Source organism: Phyllobates terribilis, unplaced genomic scaffold (genome assembly GCF_046119375.1).
Source record: "Phyllobates terribilis strain yellow unplaced genomic scaffold, ASM4611937v1 Scaffold_66__1_contigs__length_7565176, whole genome shotgun sequence".
In the NCBI taxonomy this organism is placed as follows: Eukaryota; Metazoa; Chordata; class Amphibia; order Anura; family Dendrobatidae; genus Phyllobates; species Phyllobates terribilis.
The window spans coordinates 6927538-6950285 of NW_027362826.1; the positions used below are offsets into that span (position 1 = coordinate 6927538).

The 22748-nt window shown below is 47.7% G+C and overlaps 13 non-coding genes and 1 pseudogene across 13 annotated transcripts; all 14 read right to left on the reverse strand.

Moving 5' to 3' along the window:
* Positions 1 to 5552: 5552 nt before the first annotated feature.
* On the reverse strand, positions 5553 to 5630 carry LOC141193741 (U2 spliceosomal RNA; annotated as a pseudogene).
* Positions 5631 to 6745: 1115 nt separating this feature from the next.
* On the reverse strand, positions 6746 to 6936 carry LOC141194212 (U2 spliceosomal RNA). The gene has a single exon (XR_012267001.1). It is a non-coding gene; the product is annotated as a U2 spliceosomal RNA (small nuclear RNA).
* A 1115-nt stretch (positions 6937 to 8051) lies between these two features.
* On the reverse strand, positions 8052 to 8242 carry LOC141194213 (U2 spliceosomal RNA). Its single transcript, XR_012267002.1, has one exon. It is a non-coding gene; the product is annotated as a U2 spliceosomal RNA (small nuclear RNA).
* Positions 8243 to 9351: 1109 nt separating this feature from the next.
* LOC141194215 (U2 spliceosomal RNA) lies at positions 9352 to 9542 on the reverse strand. The gene has a single exon (XR_012267004.1). It is a non-coding gene; the product is annotated as a U2 spliceosomal RNA (small nuclear RNA).
* Positions 9543 to 10657: 1115 nt separating this feature from the next.
* On the reverse strand, positions 10658 to 10848 carry LOC141194216 (U2 spliceosomal RNA). Its single transcript, XR_012267005.1, has one exon. It is a non-coding gene; the product is annotated as a U2 spliceosomal RNA (small nuclear RNA).
* Positions 10849 to 11963: 1115 nt separating this feature from the next.
* Positions 11964 to 12154, reverse strand: LOC141194217 (U2 spliceosomal RNA). The gene has a single exon (XR_012267006.1). It is a non-coding gene; the product is annotated as a U2 spliceosomal RNA (small nuclear RNA).
* Positions 12155 to 13269: 1115 nt separating this feature from the next.
* LOC141194219 (U2 spliceosomal RNA) lies at positions 13270 to 13460 on the reverse strand. The gene has a single exon (XR_012267007.1). It is a non-coding gene; the product is annotated as a U2 spliceosomal RNA (small nuclear RNA).
* A 1115-nt stretch (positions 13461 to 14575) lies between these two features.
* Positions 14576 to 14766, reverse strand: LOC141194220 (U2 spliceosomal RNA). The gene has a single exon (XR_012267008.1). It is a non-coding gene; the product is annotated as a U2 spliceosomal RNA (small nuclear RNA).
* Positions 14767 to 15881: 1115 nt separating this feature from the next.
* Positions 15882 to 16072, reverse strand: LOC141194221 (U2 spliceosomal RNA). Its single transcript, XR_012267009.1, has one exon. It is a non-coding gene; the product is annotated as a U2 spliceosomal RNA (small nuclear RNA).
* Positions 16073 to 17187: 1115 nt separating this feature from the next.
* Positions 17188 to 17378, reverse strand: LOC141194222 (U2 spliceosomal RNA). The gene has a single exon (XR_012267010.1). It is a non-coding gene; the product is annotated as a U2 spliceosomal RNA (small nuclear RNA).
* A 1115-nt stretch (positions 17379 to 18493) lies between these two features.
* On the reverse strand, positions 18494 to 18684 carry LOC141194223 (U2 spliceosomal RNA). Its single transcript, XR_012267011.1, has one exon. It is a non-coding gene; the product is annotated as a U2 spliceosomal RNA (small nuclear RNA).
* Positions 18685 to 19799: 1115 nt separating this feature from the next.
* LOC141194224 (U2 spliceosomal RNA) lies at positions 19800 to 19990 on the reverse strand. The gene has a single exon (XR_012267012.1). It is a non-coding gene; the product is annotated as a U2 spliceosomal RNA (small nuclear RNA).
* Positions 19991 to 21103: 1113 nt separating this feature from the next.
* Positions 21104 to 21294, reverse strand: LOC141194225 (U2 spliceosomal RNA). Its single transcript, XR_012267013.1, has one exon. It is a non-coding gene; the product is annotated as a U2 spliceosomal RNA (small nuclear RNA).
* Positions 21295 to 22409: 1115 nt separating this feature from the next.
* On the reverse strand, positions 22410 to 22600 carry LOC141194227 (U2 spliceosomal RNA). The gene has a single exon (XR_012267015.1). It is a non-coding gene; the product is annotated as a U2 spliceosomal RNA (small nuclear RNA).
* Positions 22601 to 22748: the final 148 nt, after the last annotated feature.

The following is a 22748-nucleotide window of genomic DNA, read 5'->3' on the forward strand; positions in this document are numbered from 1 at the left end:
GTGTACAGTGCCGCAGCCCAGTACACACAGAATTCTACATCATATTTACATAGCATGAGGATACGACGCACTAACTAGACACATCACACCCCTATGCTACACAAAACACTCAATCTGAAAGAAAAAGCATGTCAATCAATACAGTACGACGAACCGTGAAAAGGGATGGGGATTGGGAAAAAGGGGATGGGGAGGGGAAAATCACAGGCCCGAAGCTTTATTGAAAGACAAGACACATAAGGGGAGAGGGGGAGGAGGGGTTTAGTCCTCGTCCTCGTCCTCCGGACCGTCCATGATGGAATAGTCTCTGAGCAGGCTGTGGATCAGCCTGCGGCAGTCCTGGATGGACATCCTCTCCCTCCTCAAGATGAGCCGGTTCCTGGCGACCCAAACGGCATCCTTGAAGCAGTTCATAAGGCGCCAAGCCTCCTGGATGGCTCCGACGGTATGAACCCCAGGGAAGAGTCCGTAAAGCACAGAATGGTGCGATAGGCTCGCCCTGGGGACAGAGTTCCTCAGGTCGTCCTCAAGTGCAGTCAATAGGCGCTGTGCAAATCCGCAGTCCCAAAAAGTGTGCAAAGATGTTTCCTCCACGAAGGGGCACCTTGGGCAGTACCGGGTCTTGCACAGGTTCCGGGCATGCATGAATGACCGGACGGGCAGTCCGCCCTGAATCGCCATCCACGACAAGTCCTTGTGCCCGTTGGTCAGCCTGTCAGACGACACATTTGTCCACACAGTCTCCAGCGTGTCCTGGTGAAGTCCTGTGATGTTCTCCACGTCATCCTTGGCTCTGATTAGCTTGTGGATAGTTTTGGGCTTCCACAAGTCGGGCTTGAGTCCCTCCAGTTGATGCTCCCCCACAAATCGAACGACGTCTCCGTAGAACCATGGCGTCGTCCAGTTGTAGGGGAAGGAGCTGTCCCACTTGTCCCAGCCGAGTCGCCTCCAAAGAGGAAGCAGGAAGATGCGAGACATGGACCTGCCCGCGGAGCCATTCTTGACTTGCAAAGTCCGGCGGACACAATCACACACAAAAGAGGATCGCAGGAGGGTGGGGATATCTGGAACGCCCTTCCCACCCTTGCGAGGCTCCTTGTACATGACGGCCCGCCTGACTCTGTCCATCTTGGATCCCCAGACAAAGTGAAACACTGTCCTGGTAATGGCCCTGCACACAGTGACGTGTGGGGGCCAGGCCTGCGCCGTGTACTGCAAGACGGGCAGGACCTCATTACGCAGGACGAGTGCCTTACCCTCACAAGTGAGGTGTCTGAGGCTCCAGAGTCCGATCCGTTGCTTCACCTTGGCCAAGCGTTCTTGCCAGGACTTGAGGGCCGCTCCTTCCTTCCCGAACCAGACTCCCAGCACCTTGAGGAAATCCGGTTGAATGTTGAAGGGGAAGGGGGCGGAGGAGGCCGGCTGCCAATCCCCGAAGAGCATGGCTTCCGACTTCCTGCAGTTGACTTTGGCCCCTGAAGCCCGGCCGAACCTCTCACACGTCTGGACGAGGGCGTCGACTGAACCACGATCAGCGCAGAAGACGGTGACGTCGTCCATGTAGAGCGAGCACTTGACCTCGTGTCGTCCCGGACCCGGTGCGGTGATCCCTCTGATCTCTCCATTCTGCCGGATAGCCTCTGCGAAGAGTTCTATAACACAAACAAAAAGAAGAGGTGATAGAGGTCAGCCTTGTCTGACCCCAGAGAGGACAGGGAAGGGGTCAGTCTTCCAGCCGTTCACCAACACCGAGCTGTGGATATCAAAATACATCAGACGGACATACGAACAAAACATGTTACCCAAACCTAACCGGTGCAGAGCTCGGCCCATGAACTCGTGGGAAACCCGGTCGAAGGCCTTCTCCTGATCCAAGGAGACCAGGGCCGCGTGTGCGTGGCGGACCTTGATGTACTCGACCGTGTCCCGCACGAGAGCGAGGCTGTCTGCGATGCGACGTCCAGGGATGCCGCAGGTCTGGTCCGGGTGGATGATCCGTCCGATGACCGTCTTAAGTCGTGTCGCCATCGTCTTGGCCAGGATCTTGTAGTCCACGTTGAGCAGAGTGATGGGACGCCAATTCCTCAGGTCGCACCTCTCTCCCTTCCGCTTGTACAGGATCGTGACCATTCCTTCCCTCAAAGATGGAGGCATTCTACCCTCCACCACCATCTCCTCGTACAGGTCCAACAGGTCCGGACAGATGAGGTCTCCCAGCGCTACATAGAGCTCCGCTGGAAGACCATCACTGCCCGGGGTCCTGCCGGTCCTAAAGGATTTAGCGGCAGAGAGCAATTCGCCCACCATCAGAGGTTTGTCCAAGGCTGCCGTGCCTGCAGGATCAAGATGGTTAGTGATACCTGACAGGAACTTATCAGCAGCGTCGGGGTCGGTAGTCTTGTGGGAGTAGAGTTCGCTGTAGAAGTCGCTGACGACTCTCATCACGTCCTCCTTCCCACGTCGCATGTTTCCGCTCTCGTCTCGCAGCTCGTTCAGGGGCGTGTGACCGGCATGAAGTTTCCTGAAAAAGAATGAGTTACATTTCTCACCCTTCTCCAGATTCTCCACTTTGGAACGGAAGACGATTCGCTTGGACTCCTCCTCAAAGTGCCTTTTCAGGCTCTTCTTGGTCTCCTCCAGCTCCTCCCTCACGTCCCAGCCGCAGTGAAGAAGGTCCTGCAGCGACCGCAGCTCGCGCTGCAGCCCTCTGAAGTCCCTCCTCTTCTCACACGCCTGTTGTCGACCCTTGGCCTGAAAGAAACAGCGAAACTCAAGTTTAACATATTCCCACCAATCAGAGACTGTTTGGAAGCTACCCTTGTAGGACTGCCACATTGCGTAGGCTGCTCTCAGCTCCTCCACGACTTCATCCTGAGCCAGCAGAGCACAATTCAGCTTCCAGGAGCCGGGGCCGGACGGAAAACCGTCGCCGAGGACACCTTGTAAGTGAATGGCTCTGTGGTCGGAGAAGAAGCAGGAGACCATCGAGTGCCTACTCTGCCTGACTGCCCGAGAGGTGAACACAAAGTCAATCCTGGAGCGGAGTGAGCCATCGGGTCGGCTCCACGAATAGTTCGTGGAGCCTCTCCCCATGGAGCCCACCACGTCCTGAAGAGAGGCCTCGGTTACCATCTCGATGAGCAGCTTGGACGTGATGTCCAACTTGGCAGATGTGCCAGAACTACGACCGTCCTCCTCGATGGGGCAGTTGAAATCCCCGGCCATCACTAAGGTCCTGGTGGTGTCAAGCTGAAGCTGCAGGGTCTGGAAAAGCTCCAAACGCTCATTCTTCAGTGGGGACGCATACACGTTGATGAACCTGACAGGTTCTCCCGCCCAGTTGCCATCTACAACAAGAGCCCTGCCGCAGATGAGCTCCTGGACGGACTCAAGCGTGAATGCGCCCCCCCGATCAGAATTGCGACCCCCGCAGACTTTCAGTCACCCCCACCGGACCAGTAGGATGGACCGTGGGACCACTCCCTGGCCAGATGTTTGAAGGACCTAGAGGAGGGAAGGGAACATTCCTGCAACATATAAACATCACACAACTGGGAAGTAAGGAAGGCATAAATAGTCTGACGTCTGAACTTGTCCTTGATGCTCCTGACATTAATGGAAAATAAGTTAATATTAGCCATCATGTAGGGAAAAAAGAAAAAGTTAGCGCAGGCAATACACCTTAGTTACCACTCCGGTCGGGTGGTCCCTCGTCGGTGTTGACTGCTGGTGACGGGATCACCAGCAGGCCCTCTTCCTCCATCTGGTCAAGCAGCGCGGCCTCAATCTCGGCGACCACCAGTTCCTCCTCTTCTGGCTCGGCCACCAGGGTCTCAACCATGTGCTCCATCTCTTCTGGCTCAGGGAGGGTATCCTCCTTTTCGCCTACGAAATCCAGAATCTTCTTTTTGGAGGATTCAGTAGCAGGGCTGTCCTCCACCTTCCTCTTTCCCCGGGTTGGAACTGGGGAGACAAGAAGGGGAAAATCCTCCTCGGAATAGATAGCGGCGGGTGGAGGAAAGGTTAATTCCACCGCTACCATGGTCTGGGGAGGGAGAGTGGCTGCCGGGGCAGGGGAAAGGACACCTGCTGAGGAGTAGGGGAAGGAGGAAGAGGAAGTGGAATCCTCAGCAGGGGTGGCCGGGGTGGGGGGGGATTGGACGGGGGTGGCAGGGGGAGGGATCGAGAGAGGGGTGACAGAACTCTTACCCTCCTTTGACTTTTTCTTCTGCTTCGGAGCTGCTGGGACCGTCGCTGGGGCTTTGGCCACCGACTCCTTGACCGCTTTGGCCTTGGTCGTCTCGGCCTTGGCCGCTGGGGCCTTGGTCGTCGCGTCCTTGACCTTCACAGGCCTGGTCGTCGGGGCCTTGTCCTCCGTAGCTGGGGTCGTCGCAACCACCGATGCCCAGGATCTCTCACGCCTGGGGCAATCCTTGTACAGATGAGCCGCCAGCCCACACAGGTTGCAGGACGTCTTCTTCGGGCAGTCCTTCGAGCTGTGTCCCGTCACTCGACAAATCCTGCAGGCATCCTCCTTGCAGTCCTTCATCTCGTGGCCGTTCTTGCCGCATCTCCTGCAGTTCCGCGGCATGTCCGGGTAATAGATGAGGCCGTAGGAGTTGCCCAGGGAGAATGTCGGGGGCAGGTGCCGAAGTCCGTCTGAGTACGCCAGGTCCCTGTGAAGTCTAACGGTCACCGACCACTTACCTGTCCAGAAGCCGAGTCCATTCAGGATGTGAGAGGGTTCCTTCACAACCAAACAGAAGCGTCTCAGGAAGGTACAGATGTCTTGGCCTGGGGTGTGCGGGTTGCGCATGGAGACCGTGATCCTCCTTTCATCCCTCTGGATAGGGCAGCTACCTGTAAAGGCAGAGAAAGAATTATCCGGTCCTTTTGCGCTTACCATTTCCCAGAACCTCCTGCAGGTGTTCACAGTGGCGAAGGTGACGAAGAAGATCCCCGTCAAGAAGGTCTGGATGCTGAGGGTGTCCGACCTGGAGAAGCCTCGATCCAGCAGCATCTTCTGGCAGAACACGTCCGAGGACATGTCCGGCACCCTCCCATCCACTTCCTTCAGCTTCAGGGCCACCGTCTGCCGCATCCATGGCTCCAGGGCTGGAGCTTCGTGGCGGGGCTTCTGGGGTCCCTTCTGCTGGCCAGTCGTGGAGGCAGAGTCCTTGGGGTCAGAATCGGCTCCTGGCTGGGCCCTCCTGGCTGTCCCCAGCTCCAGGCTCTTCTTTTCGGCCTTCCTCGCAGCGCTTGCCATGGCTTTCCTCCTGCAGTTACTTCTTGGAGCTGGATCTGGAACTCTTCCCGGAATGGGTGGAGCTATGTAGATTCTTCTCCCGTCGTGTTCTGGACAAATTCCCCGAAAGGTCTTTGTCTCGATGATTTTCTTCCTCGAAGATTCCACAGGACAGCCCGATTCTTCTCCGAGTCTTCGTCTTCTTCTGGATTCTTTAGAGCTTCTTCCTCCCACCGATATCCGCCTTCGTTCTCTGATGTCAGCTGGGCTCCGAAGCTCTTCTCCTTCCGAGTTCGATCGCTCTCGTCAAGTGTAGATCGTAGCTCTTGTGTTCTTAAAAGAACAGATACTACACTTGATCTTAGCCAAAAGGCCGAGAAGCGATAACCAGAATTGGTTTCAAACTACGGAGCCACCCAAGGATCCTGAAAAGTCCATTTGTGGAGATGAGCTCCTGGACTCCCGTTAAGAAGACATGTTGTCAACCTCTAGATCCCTTACATGCCTGCACTTTTCGGCTTGCTGCTGCTGCAATCCACGCGTTTTAGATCTGCATAACTCCACCTCTTTAAACACAGCACCTTCACCCCCTGCTGTTCCCACCCGCCTCAACACCGTTGGAAGGGAGGAGAACCAATTAAGGCGGGGGGTGGGGTGGAACGAGCAGCTGTCTACCCTTAGCAGGAGGGCTCCTGATTACATACCTCTCCTGCTGCTGCTGCTGCTGGCTGTCCAGCAGCAGACTGAAGGTGGCTGCTGCTGTGCACAGGTATATAAAGGCTCAGAGCCTATTATGACACGCGCAGCCAGCGTTCCATTGCCACATTCCATCTACTGCAGGCAGGATACCTGGCTGGCTGAATGTCGCTGAGAAGCTCACAGAGACCGCCATAAGCAACAGTTTAACAGAATGCCACAGACTAATCAACCAAACTTTTTGGGTTGGGTTCTCTTTTATAGTCTGCAGGCATTAAATGAAAGAAGTCAGTGTTCCAGCAGAAGGAGACAACGTTTCAGAAAAGGCATTGTAGCAAACCAAAAAAGAAATTTTAAGCGCAGCAGAGTAACCAGCGCACATACCTGTTAGCTCAGGTGAGTTTAAAAGGCTGCTGTTGATAACAAGGGCATTTGCTAAATAGATGGTGTGTGTGCAACAATATACTGAAAGGTCAATTATATTGTGCAGCTTATCTCACCACCTGTAGTTATTTAGGTGAAAGCTCCAAAATGCTTGCCTAATATGTCTGTTTATCCAAAAGGAAGTAAAAAGGGAGAGCTAGAAAGATAGCATTGCATCACATTACATGGCAATGCAATGCACAGTTGCTGAAGTTGAACCAAAATGAGCTTGTAATCTGGCTTCTGCAACTTTGAACATGAAAAATCCAATGAGGAGAAGAAAAGCAAAGCCAAAGAGTCCATCCCAAAATCCGACAAACAAGCAAAATGAACAAAAAACATTGAATTCAATTCTTTCTGATTTTAGAAACTGCATTAAAGAAGGGGTGCACCGGTCCTGGAGATACTGCAATACCAGGTCAATGCGTGGAGTGGACAGAGCAAGCTCTTTTTCCATCTCCCTGTTCTAAAAATCCATTTAATATATGGTCCCCAGATAGGGGACGTATCAGATATTAAACTGATAAGAACAGATACTACACTTGATCTTAGCCAAAAGGCCGAGAAGCGATAACCAGAATTGGTTTCAAACTACGGAGCCACCCAAGGATCCTGAAAAGTCCATTTGTGGAGATGAGCTCCTGGACTCCCGTTAAGAAGACATGTTGTCAACCTCTAGATCCCTTACATGCCTGCACTTTTCGGCTTGCTGCTGCTGCAATCCACGCGTTTTAGATCTGCATAACTCCACCTCTTTAAACACAGCACCTTCACCCCCTGCTGTTCCCACCCGCCTCAACACCGTTGAAAGGGAGGAGAACCAATTAAGGCGGGGGGTGGGGTGGAACGAGCAGCTGTCTACCCTTAGCAGGAGGGCTCCTGATTACATACCTCTCCTGCTGCTGCTGCTGCTGGCTGTCCAGCAGCAGACTGAAGGTGGCTGCTGCTGTGCACAGGTATATAAAGGCTCAGAGCCTATTATGACACGCGCAGCCAGCGTTCCATTGCCACATTCCATCTACTGCAGGCAGGATACCTGGCTGGCTGAATGTCGCTGAGAAGCTCACAGAGACCGCCATAAGCAACAGTTTAACAGAATGCCACAGACTAATCAACCAAACTTTTTGGGTTGGGTTCTCTTTTATAGTCTGCAGGCATTAAATGAAAGAAGTCAGTGTTCCAGCAGAAGGAGACAACGTTTCAGAAAAGGCATTGTAGCAAACCAAAAAAGAAATTTTAAGCACAGCAGAGTAACCAGCGCACATACCTGTTAGCTCAGGTGAGTTTAAAAGGCTGCTGTTGATAACAAGGGCATTTGCTAAATAGATGGTGTGTGTGCAACAATATACTGAAAGGTCAATTATATTGTGCAGCTTATCTCACCACCTGTAGTTATTTAGGTGAAAGCTCCAAAATGCTTGCCTAATATGTCTGTTTATCCAAAAGGAAGTAAAAAGGGAGAGCTAGAAAGATAGCATTGCATCACATTACATGGCAATGCAATGCACAGTTGCTGAAGTTGAACCAAAATGAGCTTGTAATCTGGCTTCTGCAACTTTGAACATGAAAAATCCAATGAGGAGAAGAAAAGCAAAGCCAAAGAGTCCATCCCAAAATCCGACAAACAAGCAAAATGAACAAAAAACATTGAATTCAATTCTTTCTGATTTTAGAAACTGCATTAAAGAAGGGGTGCACCGGTCCTGGAGATACTGCAATACCAGGTCAATGCGTGGAGTGGACAGAGCAAGCTCTTTTTCCATCTCCCTGTTCTAAAAATCCATTTAATATATGGTCCCCAGATAGGGGACGTATCAGATATTAAACTGATAAGAACAGATACTACACTTGATCTTAGCCAAAAGGCCGAGAAGCGATAACCAGAATTGGTTTCAAACTACGGAGCCACCCAAGGATCCTGAAAAGTCCATTTGTGGAGATGAGCTCCTGGACTCCCGTTAAGAAGACATGTTGTCAACCTCTAGATCCCTTACATGCCTGCACTTTTCGGCTTGCTGCTGCTGCAATCCACGCGTTTTAGATCTGCATAACTCCACCTCTTTAAACACAGCACCTTCACCCCCTGCTGTTCCCACCCGCCTCAACACCGTTGGAAGGGAGGAGAACCAATTAAGGCGGGGGGTGGGGTGGAACGAGCAGCTGTCTACCCTTAGCAGGAGGGCTCCTGATTACATACCTCTCCTGCTGCTGCTGGCTGTCCAGCAGCAGACTGAAGGTGGCTGCTGCTGTGCACAGGTATATAAAGGCTCAGAGCCTATTATGACTCGCGCAGCCAGCGTTCCATTGCCACATTCCATCTACTGCAGGCAGGATACCTGGCTGGCTGAATGTCGCTGAGAAGCTCACAGAGACCGCCATAAGCAACAGTTTAACAGAATGCCACAGACTAATCAACCAAACTTTTTGGGTTGGGTTCTCTTTTATAGTCTGCAGGCATTAAATGAAAGAAGTCAGTGTTCCAGCAGAAGGAGACAACGTTTCAGAAAAGGCATTGTAGCAAACCAAAAAAGAAATTTTAAGCGCAGCAGAGTAACCAGCGCACATACCTGTTAGCTCAGGTGAGTTTAAAAGGCTGCTGTTGATAACAAGGGCATTTGCTAAATAGATGGTGTGTGTGCAACAATATACTGAAAGGTCAATTATATTGTGCAGCTTATCTCACCACCTGTAGTTATTTAGGTGAAAGCTCCAAAATGCTTGCCTAATATGTCTGTTTATCCAAAAGGAAGTAAAAAGGGAGAGCTAGAAAGATAGCATTGCATCACATTACATGGCAATGCAATGCACAGTTGCTGAAGTTGAACCAAAATGAGCTTGTAATCTGGCTTCTGCAACTTTGAACATGAAAAATCCAATGAGGAGAAGAAAAGCAAAGCCAAAGAGTCCATCCCAAAATCCGACAAACAAGCAAAATGAACAAAAAACATTGAATTCAATTCTTTCTGATTTTAGAAACTGCATTAAAGAAGGGGTGCACCGGTCCTGGAGATACTGCAATACCAGGTCAATGCGTGGAGTGGACAGAGCAAGCTCTTTTTCCATCTCCCTGTTCTAAAAATCCATTTAATATATGGTCCCCAGATAGGGGACGTATCAGATATTAAACTGATAAGAACAGATACTACACTTGATCTTAGCCAAAAGGCCGAGAAGCGATAACCAGAATTGGTTTCAAACTACGGAGCCACCCAAGGATCCTGAAAAGTCCATTTGTAGAGATGAGCTCCTGGACTCCCGTTAAGAAGACATGTTGTCAACCTCTAGATCCCTTACATGCCTGCACTTTTCGGCTTGCTGCTGCTGCAATCCACGCGTTTTAGATCTGCATAACTCCACCTCTTTAAACACAGCACCTTCACCCCCTGCTGTTCCCACCCGCCTCAACACCGTTGGAAGGGAGGAGAACCAATTAAGGCGGGGGGTGGGGTGGAACGAGCAGCTGTCTACCCTTAGCAGGAGGGCTCCTGATTACATACCTCTCCTGCTGCTGCTGCTGCTGGCTGTCCAGCAGCAGACTGAAGGTGGCTGCTGCTGTGCACAGGTATATAAAGGCTCAGAGCCTATTATGACTCGCGCAGCCAGCGTTCCATTGCCACATTCCATCTACTGCAGGCAGGATACCTGGCTGGCTGAATGTCGCTGAGAAGCTCACAGAGACCGCCATAAGCAACAGTTTAACAGAATGCCACAGACTAATCAACCAAACTTTTTGGGTTGGGTTCTCTTTTATAGTCTGCAGGCATTAAATGAAAGAAGTCAGTGTTCCAGCAGAAGGAGACAACGTTTCAGAAAAGGCATTGTAGCAAACCAAAAAAGAAATTTTAAGCGCAGCAGAGTAACCAGCGCACATACCTGTTAGCTCAGGTGAGTTTAAAAGGCTGCTGTTGATAACAAGGGCATTTGCTAAATAGATGGTGTGTGTGCAACAATATACTGAAAGGTCAATTATATTGTGCAGCTTATCTCACCACCTGTAGTTATTTAGGTGAAAGCTCCAAAATGCTTGCCTAATATGTCTGTTTATCCAAAAGGAAGTAAAAAGGGAGAGCTAGAAAGATAGCATTGCATCACATTACATGGCAATGCAATGCACAGTTGCTGAAGTTGAACCAAAATGAGCTTGTAATCTGGCTTCTGCAACTTTGAACATGAAAAATCCAATGAGGAGAAGAAAAGCAAAGCCAAAGAGTCCATCCCAAAATCCGACAAACAAGCAAAATGAACAAAAAACATTGAATTCAATTCTTTCTGATTTTAGAAACTGCATTAAAGAAGGGGTGCACCGGTCCTGGAGATACTGCAATACCAGGTCAATGCGTGGAGTGGACAGAGCAAGCTCTTTTTCCATCTCCCTGTTCTAAAAATCCATTTAATATATGGTCCCCAGATAGGGGACGTATCAGATATTAAACTGATAAGAACAGATACTACACTTGATCTTAGCCAAAAGGCCGAGAAGCGATAACCAGAATTGGTTTCAAACTACGGAGCCACCCAAGGATCCTGAAAAGTCCATTTGTAGAGATGAGCTCCTGGACTCCCGTTAAGAAGACATGTTGTCAACCTCTAGATCCCTTACATGCCTGCACTTTTCGGCTTGCTGCTGCTGCAATCCACGCGTTTTAGATCTGCATAACTCCACCTCTTTAAACACAGCACCTTCACCCCCTGCTGTTCCCACCCGCCTCAACACCGTTGGAAGGGAGGAGAACCAATTAAGGCGGGGGGTGGGGTGGAACGAGCAGCTGTCTACCCTTAGCAGGAGGGCTCCTGATTACATACCTCTCCTGCTGCTGCTGCTGCTGGCTGTCCAGCAGCAGACTGAAGGTGGCTGCTGCTGTGCACAGGTATATAAAGGCTCAGAGCCTATTATGACACGCGCAGCCAGCGTTCCATTGCCACATTCCATCTACTGCAGGCAGGATACCTGGCTGGCTGAATGTCGCTGAGAAGCTCACAGAGACCGCCATAAGCAACAGTTTAACAGAATGCCACAGACTAATCAACCAAACTTTTTGGGTTGGGTTCTCTTTTATAGTCTGCAGGCATTAAATGAAAGAAGTCAGTGTTCCAGCAGAAGGAGACAACGTTTCAGAAAAGGCATTGTAGCAAACCAAAAAAGAAATTTTAAGCGCAGCAGAGTAACCAGCGCACATACCTGTTAGCTCAGGTGAGTTTAAAAGGCTGCTGTTGATAACAAGGGCATTTGCTAAATAGATGGTGTGTGTGCAACAATATACTGAAAGGTCAATTATATTGTGCAGCTTATCTCACCACCTGTAGTTATTTAGGTGAAAGCTCCAAAATGCTTGCCTAATATGTCTGTTTATCCAAAAGGAAGTAAAAAGGGAGAGCTAGAAAGATAGCATTGCATCACATTACATGGCAATGCAATGCACAGTTGCTGAAGTTGAACCAAAATGAGCTTGTAATCTGGCTTCTGCAACTTTGAACATGAAAAATCCAATGAGGAGAAGAAAAGCAAAGCCAAAGAGTCCATCCCAAAATCCGACAAACAAGCAAAATGAACAAAAAACATTGAATTCAATTCTTTCTGATTTTAGAAACTGCATTAAAGAAGGGGTGCACCGGTCCTGGAGATACTGCAATACCAGGTCAATGCGTGGAGTGGACAGAGCAAGCTCTTTTTCCATCTCCCTGTTCTAAAAATCCATTTAATATATGGTCCCCAGATAGGGGACGTATCAGATATTAAACTGATAAGAACAGATACTACACTTGATCTTAGCCAAAAGGCCGAGAAGCGATAACCAGAATTGGTTTCAAACTACGGAGCCACCCAAGGATCCTGAAAAGTCCATTTGTGGAGATGAGCTCCTGGACTCCCGTTAAGAAGACATGTTGTCAACCTCTAGATCCCTTACATGCCTGCACTTTTCGGCTTGCTGCTGCTGCAATCCACGCGTTTTAGATCTGCATAACTCCACCTCTTTAAACACAGCACCTTCACCCCCTGCTGTTCCCACCCGCCTCAACACCGTTGGAAGGGAGGAGAACCAATTAAGGCGGGGGGTGGGGTGGAACGAGCAGCTGTCTACCCTTAGCAGGAGGGCTCCTGATTACATACCTCTCCTGCTGCTGCTGCTGCTGGCTGTCCAGCAGCAGACTGAAGGTGGCTGCTGCTGTGCACAGGTATATAAAGGCTCAGAGCCTATTATGACACGCGCAGCCAGCGTTCCATTGCCACATTCCATCTACTGCAGGCAACATACCTGGCTGGCTGAATGTCGCTGAGAAGCTCACAGAGACCGCCATAAGCAACAGTTTAACAGAATGCCACAGACTAATCAACCAAACTTTTTGGGTTGGGTTCTCTTTTATAGTCTGCAGGCATTAAATGAAAGAAGTCAGTGTTCCAGCAGAAGGAGACAACGTTTCAGAAAAGGCATTGTAGCAAACCAAAAAAGAAATTTTAAGCGCAGCAGAGTAACCAGCGCACATACCTGTTAGCTCAGGTGAGTTTAAAAGGCTGCTGTTGATAACAAGGGCATTTGCTAAATAGATGGTGTGTGTGCAACAATATACTGAAAGGTCAATTATATTGTGCAGCTTATCTCACCACCTGTAGTTATTTAGGTGAAAGCTCCAAAATGCTTGCCTAATATGTCTGTTTATCCAAAAGGAAGTAAAAAGGGAGAGCTAGAAAGATAGCATTGCATCACATTACATGGCAATGCAATGCACAGTTGCTGAAGTTGAACCAAAATGAGCTTGTAATCTGGCTTCTGCAACTTTGAACATGAAAAATCCAATGAGGAGAAGGAAAGCAAAGCCAAAGAGTCCATCCCAAAATCCGACAAACAAGCAAAATGAACAAAAAACATTGAATTCAATTCTTTCTGATTTTAGAAACTGCATTAAAGAAGGGGTGCACCGGTCCTGGAGATACTGCAATACCAGGTCAATGCGTGGAGTGGACAGAGCAAGCTCTTTTTCCATCTCCCTGTTCTAAAAATCCATTTAATATATGGTCCCCAGATAGGGGACGTATCAGATATTAAACTGATAAGAACAGATACTACACTTGATCTTAGCCAAAAGGCCGAGAAGCGATAACCAGAATTGGTTTCAAACTACGGAGCCACCCAAGGATCCTGAAAAGTCCATTTGTGGAGATGAGCTCCTGGACTCCCGTTAAGAAGACATGTTGTCAACCTCTAGATCCCTTACATGCCTGCACTTTTCGGCTTGCTGCTGCTGCAATCCACGCGTTTTAGATCTGCATAACTCCACCTCTTTAAACACAGCACCTTCACCCCCTGCTGTTCCCACCCGCCTCAACACCGTTGGAAGGGAGGAGAACCAATTAAGGCGGGGGGTGGGGTGGAACGAGCAGCTGTCTACCCTTAGCAGGAGGGCTCCTGATTACATACCTCTCCTGCTGCTGCTGCTGCTGGCTGTCCAGCAGCAGACTGAAGGTGGCTGCTGCTGTGCACAGGTATATAAAGGCTCAGAGCCTATTATGACTCGCGCAGCCAGCGTTCCATTGCCACATTCCATCTACTGCAGGCAGGATACCTGGCTGGCTGAATGTCGCTGAGAAGCTCACAGAGACCGCCATAAGCAACAGTTTAACAGAATGCCACAGACTAATCAACCAAACTTTTTGGGTTGGGTTCTCTTTTATAGTCTGCAGGCATTAAATGAAAGAAGTCAGTGTTCCAGCAGAAGGAGACAACGTTTCAGAAAAGGCATTGTAGCAAACCAAAAAAGAAATTTTAAGCGCAGCAGAGTAACCAGCGCACATACCTGTTAGCTCAGGTGAGTTTAAAAGGCTGCTGTTGATAACAAGGGCATTTGCTAAATAGATGGTGTGTGTGCAACAATATACTGAAAGGTCAATTATATTGTGCAGCTTATCTCACCACCTGTAGTTATTTAGGTGAAAGCTCCAAAATGCTTGCCTAATATGTCTGTTTATCCAAAAGGAAGTAAAAAGGGAGAGCTAGAAAGATAGCATTGCATCACATTACATGGCAATGCAATGCACAGTTGCTGAAGTTGAACCAAAATGAGCTTGTAATCTGGCTTCTGCAACTTTGAACATGAAAAATCCAATGAGGAGAAGAAAAGCAAAGCCAAAGAGTCCATCCCAAAATCCGACAAACAAGCAAAATGAACAAAAAACATTGAATTCAATTCTTTCTGATTTTAGAAACTGCATTAAAGAAGGGGTGCACCGGTCCTGGAGATACTGCAATACCAGGTCAATGCGTGGAGTGGACAGAGCAAGCTCTTTTTCCATCTCCCTGTTCTAAAAATCCATTTAATATATGGTCCCCAGATAGGGGACGTATCAGATATTAAACTGATAAGAACAGATACTACACTTGATCTTAGCCAAAAGGCCGAGAAGCGATAACCAGAATTGGTTTCAAACTACGGAGCCACCCAAGGATCCTGAAAAGTCCATTTGTGGAGATGAGCTCCTGGACTCCCGTTAAGAAGACATGTTGTCAACCTCTAGATCCCTTACATGCCTGCACTTTTCGGCTTGCTGCTGCTGCAATCCACGCGTTTTAGATCTGCATAACTCCACCTCTTTAAACACAGCACCTTCACCCCCTGCTGTTCCCACCCGCCTCAACACCGTTGGAAGGGAGGAGAACCAATTAAGGCGGGGGGTGGGGTGGAACGAGCAGCTGTCTACCCTTAGCAGGAGGGCTCCTGATTACATACCTCTCCTGCTGCTGCTGCTGCTGGCTGTCCAGCAGCAGACTGAAGGTGGCTGCTGCTGTGCACAGGTATATAAAGGCTCAGAGCCTATTATGACACGCGCAGCCAGCGTTCCATTGCCACATTCCATCTACTGCAGGCAGGATACCTGGCTGGCTGAATGTCGCTGAGAAGCTCACAGAGACCGCCATAAGCAACAGTTTAACAGAATGCCACAGACTAATCAACCAAACTTTTTGGGTTGGGTTCTCTTTTATAGTCTGCAGGCATTAAATGAAAGAAGTCAGTGTTCCAGCAGAAGGAGACAACGTTTCAGAAAATTCATTGTAGCAAACCAAAAAAGAAATTTTAAGCGCAGCAGAGTAACCAGCGCACATACCTGTTAGCTCAGGTGAGTTTAAAAGGCTGCTGTTGATAACAAGGGTATTTGCTAAATAGATGGTGTGTGTGCAACAATATACTGAAAGGTCAATTATATTGTGCAGCTTATCTCACCACCTGTAGTTATTTAGGTGAAAGCTCCAAAATGCTTGCCTAATATGTCTGTTTATCCAAAAGGAAGTAAAAAGGGAGAGCTAGAAAGATAGCATTGCATCACATTACATGGCAATGCAATGCACAGTTGCTGAAGTTGAACCAAAATGAGCTTGTAATCTGGCTTCTGCAACTTTGAACATGAAAAATCCAATGAGGAGAAGAAAAGCAAAGCCAAAGAGTCCATCCCAAAATCCGACAAACAAGCAAAATGAACAAAAAACATTGAATTCAATTCTTTCTGATTTTAGAAACTGCATTAAAGAAGGGGTGCACCGGTCCTGGAGATACTGCAATACCAGGTCAATGCGTGGAGTGGACAGAGCAAGCTCTTTTTCCATCTCCCTGTTCTAAAAATCCATTTAATATATGGTCCCCAGATAGGGGACGTATCAGATATTAAACTGATAAGAACAGATACTACACTTGATCTTAGCCAAAAGGCCGAGAAGCGATAACCAGAATTGGTTTCAAACTACGGAGCCACCCAAGGATCCTGAAAAGTCCATTTGTGGAGATGAGCTCCTGGACTCCCGTTAAGAAGACATGTTGTCAACCTCTAGATCCCTTACATGCCTGCACTTTTCGGCTTGCTGCTGCTGCAATCCACGCGTTTTAGATCTGCATAACTCCACCTCTTTAAACACAGCACCTTCACCCCCTGCTGTTCCCACCCGCCTCAACACCGTTGGAAGGGAGGAGAACCAATTAAGGCGGGGGGTGGGGTGGAACGAGCAGCTGTCTACCCTTAGCAGGAGGGCTCCTGATTACATACCTCTCCTGCTGCTGCTGCTGCTGGCTGTCCAGCAGCAGACTGAAGGTGGCTGCTGCTGTGCACAGGTATATAAAGGCTCAGAGCCTATTATGACACGCGCAGCCAGCGTTCCATTGCCACATTCCATCTACTGCAGGCAGGATACCTGGCTGGCTGAATGTCGCTGAGAAGCTCACAGAGACCGCCATAAGCAACAGTTTAACAGAATGCCACAGACTAATCAACCAAACTTTTTGGGTTAGGTTCTCTTTTATAGTCTGCAGGCATTAAATGAAAGAAGTCAGTGTTCCAGCAGAAGGAGACAACGTTTCAGAAAAGGCATTGTAGCAAACCAAAAAAGAAATTTTAAGCGCAGCAGAGTAACCAGCGCACATACCTGTTAGCTCAGGTGAGTTTAAAAGGCTGCTGTTGATAACAAGGGCATTTGCTAAATAGATGGTGTGTGTGCAACAATATACTGAAAGGTCAATTATATTGTGCAGCTTATCTCACCACCTGTAGTTATTTAGGTGAAAGCTCCAAAATGCTTGCCTAATATGTCTGTTTATCCAAAAGGAAGTAAAAAGGGAGAGCTAGAAAGATAGCATTGCATCACATTACATGGCAATGCAATGCACAGTTGCTGAAGTTGAACCAAAATGAGCTTGTAATCTGGCTTCTGCAACTTTGAACATGAAAAATCCAATGAGGAGAAGAAAAGCAAAGCCAAAGAGTCCATCCCAAAATCCGACAAACAAGCAAAATGAACAAAAAACATTGAATTCAATTCTTTCTGATTTTAGAAACTGCATTAAAGAAGGGGTGCACCGGTCCTGGAGATACTGCAATACCAGGTCAATGCGTGGAGTGGACAGAGCAAGCTCTTTTTCCATCTCCCTGTTCTAAAAATCCATTTAATATATGGTCCCCAGATAGGGGACGTATCAGATATTAAACTGATAAGAACAGATACTACACTTGATCTTAGCCAAAAGGCCGAGAAGCGATAACCAGAATTGGTTTCAAACTACGGAGCCACCCAAGGATCCTGAAAAGTCCATTTGTGGAGATGAGCTCCTGGACTCCCGTTAAGAAGACATGTTGTCAACCTCTAGATCCCTTACATGCCTGCACTTTTCGGCTTGCTGCTGCTGCAATCCACGCGTTTTAGATCTGCATAACTCCACCTCTTTAAACACAGCACCTTCACCCCCTGCTGTTCCCACCCGCCTCAACACCGTTGGAAGGGAGGAGAACCAATTAAGGCGGGGGGTGGGGTGGAACGAGCAGCTGTCTACCCTTAGCAGGAGGGCTCCTGATTACATACCTCTCCTGCTGCTGCTGCTACTGGCTGTCCAGCAGCAGACTGAAGGTGGCTGCTGCTGTGCACAGGTATATAAAGGCTCAGAGCCTATTATGACACGCGCAGCCAGCGTTCCATTGCCACATTCCATCTACTGCAGGCAGGATACCTGGCTGGCTGAATGTCGCTGAGAAGCTCACAGAGACCGCCATTAGCAACAGTTTAACAGAATGCCACAGACTAATCAACCAAACTTTTTGGGTTGGGTTCTCTTTTATAGTCTGCAGGCATTAAATGAAAGAAGTCAGTGTTCCAGCAGAAGGAGACAACGTTTCAGAAAAGGCATTGTAGCAAACCAAAAAAGAAATTTTAAGCGCAGCAGAGTAACCAGCGCACATATCTGTTAGCTCAGGTGAGTTTAAAAGGCTGCTGTTGATAACAAGGGCATTTGCTAAATAGATGGTGTGTGTGCAACAATATACTGAAAGGTCAATTATATTGTGCAGCTTATCTCACCACCTGTAGTTATTTAGGTGAAAGCTCCAAAATGCTTGCCTAATATGTCTGTTTATCCAAAAGGAAGTAAAAAGGGAGAGCTAGAAAGATAGCATTGCATCACATTACATGGCAATGCAATGCACAGTTGCTGAAGTTGAACCAAAATGAGCTTGTAATCTGGCTTCTGCAACTTTGAACATGAAAAATCCAATGAGGAGAAGAAAAGCAAAGCCAAAGAGTCCATCCCAAATTCCGACAAACAAGCAAAATGAACAAAAAACATTGAATTCAATTCTTTCTGATTTTAGAAACTGCATTAAAGAAGGGGTGCACCGGTCCTGGAGATACTGCAATACCAGGTCAATGCGTGGAGTGGACAGAGCAAGCTCTTTTTCCATCTCCCTGTTCTAAAAATCCATTTAATATATGGTCCCCAGATAGGGGACGTATCAGATATTAAACTGATAAGAACAGATACTACACTTGATCTTAGCCAAAAGGCCGAGAAGCGATAACCAGAATTGGTTTCAAACTACGGAGCCACCCAAGGATCCTGAAAAGTCCATTTGTGGAGATGAGCTCCTGGACTCCCGTTAAGAAGACATGTTGTCAACCTCTAGATCCCTTACATGCCTGCACTTTTCGGCTTGCTGCTGCTGCAATCCACGCGTTTTAGATCTGCATAACTCCACCTCTTTAAACACAGCACCTTCACCCCCTGCTGTTCCCACCCGCCTCAACACCGTTGGAAGGGAGGAGAACCAATTAAGGCGGGGGGTGGGGTGGAACGAGCAGCTGTCTACCCTTAGCAGGAGGGCTCCTGATTACATACCTCTCCTGCTGCTGCTGCTGCTGGCTGTCCAGCAGCAGACTGAAGGTGGCTGCTGCTGTGCACAGGTATATAAAAGCTCAGAGCCTATTATGACACGCGCAGCCAGCGTTCCATTGCCACATTCCATCTACTGCAGGCAGGATACCTGGCTGGCTGAATGTCGCTGAGAAGCTCACAGAGACCGCCATAAGCAACAGTTTAACAGAATGCCACAGACTAATCAACCAAACTTTTTGGGTTGGGTTCTCTTTTATAGTCTGCAGGCATTAAATGAAAGAAGTCAGTGTTCCAGCAGAAGGAGACAACGTTTCAGAAAAGGCATTGTAGCAAACCAAAAAAGAAATTTTAAGCGCAGCAGAGTAACCAGCGCACATACCTGTTAGCTCAGGTGAGTTTAAAAGGCTGCTGTTGATAACAAGGGCATTTGCTAAATAGATGGTGTGTGTGCAACAATATACTGAAAGGTCAATTATATTGTGCAGCTTATCTCACCACCTGTAGTTATTTAGGTGAAAGCTCCAAAATGCTTGCCTAATATGTCTGTTTATCCAAAAGGAAGTAAAAAGGGAGAGCTAGAAAGATAGCATTGCATCACATTACATGGCAATGCAATGCACAGTTGCTGAAGTTGAACCAAAATGAGCTTGTAATCTGGCTTCTGCAACTTTGAACATGAAAAATCCAATGAGGAGAAGAAAAGCAAAGCCAAAGAGTCCATCCCAAAATCCGACAAACAAGCAAAATGAACAAAAAACATTGAATTCAATTCTTTCTGATTTTAGAAACTGCATTAAAGAAGGGGTGCACCGGTCCTGGAGATACTGCAATACCAGGTCAATGCGTGGAGTGGACAGAGCAAGCTCTTTTTCCATCTCCCTGTTCTAAAAATCCATTTAATATATGGTCCCCAGATAGGGGACGTATCAGATATTAAACTGATAAGAACAGATACTACACTTGATCTTAGCCAAAAGGCCGAGAAGCGATAACCAGAATTGGTTTCAAACTACGGAGCCACCCAAGGATCCTGAAAAGTCCATTTGTGGAGATGAGCTCCTGGACTCCCGTTAAGAAGACGTTGTCAACCTCTAGATCCCTTACATGCCTGCACTTTTCGGCTTGCTGCTGCTGCAATCCACGCGTTTTAGATCTGCATAACTCCACCTCTTTAAACACAGCACCTTCACCCCCTGCTGTTCCCACCCGCCTCAACACCGTTGGAAGGGAGGAGAACCAATTAAGGCGGGGGGTGGGGTGGAACGAGCAGCTGTCTACCCTTAGCAGGAGGGCTCCTGATTACATACCTCTCCTGCTGCTGCTGCTACTGGCTGTCCAGCAGCAGACTGAAGGTGGCTGCTGCTGTGCACAGGTATATAAAGGCTCAGAGCCTATTATGACACGCGCAGCCAGCGTTCCATTGCCACATTCCATCTACTGCAGGCAGGATACCTGGCTGGCTGAATGTCGCTGAGAAGCTCACAGAGACCGCCATAAGCAACAGTTTAACAGAATGCCACAGACTAATCAACCAAACTTTTTGGGTTGGGTTCTCTTTTATAGTCTGCAGGCATTAAATGAAAGAAGTCAGTGTTCCAGCAGAAGGAGACAACGTTTCAGAAAAGGCATTGTAGCAAACCAAAAAAGAAATTTTAAGCGCAGCAGAGTAACCAGCGCACATACCTGTTAGCTCAGGTGAGTTTAAAAGGCTGCTGTTGATAACAAGGGCATTTGCTAAATAGATGGTGTGTGTGCAACAATATACTGAAAGGTCAATTATATTGTGCAGCTTATCTCACCACCTGTAGTTATTTAGGTGAAAGCTCCAAAATGCTTGCCTAATATGTCTGTTTATCCAAAAGGAAGTAAAAAGGGAGAGCTAGAAAGATAGCATTGCATCACATTACATGGCAATGCAATGCACAGTTGCTGAAGTTGAACCAAAATGAGCTTGTAATCTGGCTTCTGCAACTTTGAACATGAAAAATCCAATGAGGAGAAGAAAAGCAAAGCCAAAGAGTCCATCCCAAAATCCGACAAACAAGCAAAATGAACAAAAAACATTGAATTCAATTCTTTCTGATTTTAGAAACTGCATTAAAGAAGGGGTGCACCGGTCCTGGAGATACTGCAATACCAGGTCAATGCGTGGAGTGGACAGAGCAAGCTCTTTTTCCATCTCCCTGTTCTAAAAATCCATTTAATATATGGTCCCCAGATAGGGGACGTATCAGATATTAAACTGATAAGAACAGATACTACACTTGATCTTAGCCAAAAGGCCGAGAAGCGATAACCAGAATTGGTTTCAAACTACGGAGCCACCCAAGGATCCTGAAAAGTCCATTTGTGGAGATGAGCTCCTGGACTCCCGTTAAGAAGACATGTTGTCAACCTCTAGATCCCTTACATGCCTGCACTTTTCGGCTTGCTGCTGCTGTAATCCACGCGTTTTAGATCTGCATAACTCCACCTCTTTAAACACAGCACCTTCACCCCCTGCTGTTCCCACCCGCCTCAACACCGTTGGATGGGAGGAGAACCAATTAAGGCGGGGGGTGGGGTGGAACGAGCAGCTGTCTACCCTTAGCAGGAGGGCTCCTGATTACATACCTCTCCTGCTGCTGCTGCTGCTGGCTGTCCAGCAGCAGACTGAAGGTGGCTGCTGCTGTGCACAGGTATATAAAGGCTCAGAGCCTATTATGACACGTGCAGCCAGCGTTCCATTGCCACATTCCATCTACTGCAGGCAGGATACCTGGCTGGCTGAATGTCGCTGAGAAGCTCACAGAGACCGCCATAATCAACAGTTTAACAGAATGCCACAGACTAATCAACCAAACTTTTTGGGTTGGGTTCTCTTTTATAGTCTGCAGGCATTAAATGAAAGAAGTCAGTGTTCCAGCAGAAGGAGACAACGTTTCAGAAAAGGCATTGTAGCAAACCAAAAAAGAAATTTTAAGCGCAGCAGAGTAACCAGCGCACATACCTGTTAGCTCAGGTGAGTTTAAAAGGCTGCTGTTGATAACAAGGGCATTTGCTAAATAGATGGTGTGTGTGCAACAATATACTGAAAGGTCAATTATATTGTGCAGCTTATCTCACCACCTGTAGTTATTTAGGTGAAAGCTCCAAAATGCTTGCCTAATATGTCTGTTTATCCAAAAGGAAGTAAAAAGGGAGAGCTAGAAAGATAGCATTGCATCACATTACATGGCAATGCAATGCACAGTTGCTGAAGTTGAACCAAAATGAGCTTGTAATCTGGCTTCTGCAACTTTGAACATGAAAAATCCAATGAGGAGAAGAAAAGCAAAGCCAAAGAGTCCATCCCAAAATCCGACAAACAAGCAAAATGAACAAAAAACATTGAATTCAATTCTTTCTGATTTTAGAAACTGCATTAAAGAAGGGGTGCACCGGTCCTGGAGATACTGCAATACCAGGTCAATGCGTGGAGTGGACAGAGCAAGCTCTTTTTCCATCTCCCTGTTCTAAAAATCCATTTAATATATGGTCCCCAGATAGGGGACGTATCAGATATTAAACTGATAAGAACAGATACTACACTTGATCTTAGCCAAAAGGCCGAGAAGCGATAACCAGAATTGGTTTCAAACTACGGAGCCACCCAAGGATCCTGAAAAGTCCATTTGTGGAGATGAGCTCCTGGACTCCCGTTAAGAAGACATGTTGTCAACCTCTAGATCCCTTACATGCCTGCACTTTTCGGCTTGCTGCTGCTGCA